The 788-nt window shown below is 41.2% G+C and overlaps 1 non-coding gene across 1 annotated transcript; it reads right to left on the reverse strand.

The window, feature by feature from the left end:
- Positions 1-414: 414 nt before the first annotated feature.
- On the reverse strand, positions 415-522 carry LOC130947734 (small nucleolar RNA R71). The gene has a single exon (XR_009072785.1). It is a non-coding gene; the product is annotated as a small nucleolar RNA R71 (small nucleolar RNA).
- Positions 523-788: the final 266 nt, after the last annotated feature.

The following is a 788-nucleotide window of genomic DNA, read 5'->3' on the forward strand; positions in this document are numbered from 1 at the left end:
CATAATCATGTCATAGAAGGCCATGCAAACCGTGCTGGGCAAGAAAGAAGAGTTTTAGGATCCTATATCAATCCTAATCCAGTAAACTGTGGAAGCAGCATTCAGAAGGCCACTATACATGCCAACAATTTCGAGCTAAAACCCCAGCTCATCACTCTTGTGCAAAATAATTGCTCATTTGGAGGAGGTGCTCAAGAAGATCCTAATCAATATTTAACCACCTTCCTGAGGATTTGTGACACTGTGAAGTCCAATGGAGTCCATCCAGATGTCTATAGGTTGCTCTTGTTCCCTTTTTCACTCAGGGACAAGGCATCCAAATGGCTCGAATCCTTCCCAAAGGAGAGCTTAACCAATTGGGAAGAAGTGGTGAACAAGTTTTTGGCAAGATTTTACCCTCCTCAAAGGATCAATAGGCTAAGAACTGAGGTGTAAACTTTTAGACAACAAGATGGTGAGACACTTTATGAAGCATAGGAGAGATTCAAAGACCTAACAAGGAGATGCCCACCAGAGATGTTTAATGAGTGGGTTCAACTTCACATCTTCTATGAAGGTCTTTCCTATGAGTCAAAGAAGACTGTGGATCATTCATCAGGAGGCTCTCTAAACAAGAAGAAAACCATTGAAGAAGCCATAGATGTCATTGAAATAGTTGCTGAAAATGACTACTTCTATGCCTCCGAAAGAAGTAACACCAGAGGAGTAATAGAGCTGAACTACATGGATGCATTGTTAGCTCAAAACAAGATGATCACCAAGAAGCTAGCAGATCTTACTAAGAAGGT

The sequence above is a fragment of the Arachis stenosperma genome, chromosome 1 (genome assembly GCF_014773155.1).
Source record: "Arachis stenosperma cultivar V10309 chromosome 1, arast.V10309.gnm1.PFL2, whole genome shotgun sequence".
Lineage (NCBI taxonomy): Eukaryota > Viridiplantae > Streptophyta > Magnoliopsida > Fabales > Fabaceae > Arachis > Arachis stenosperma.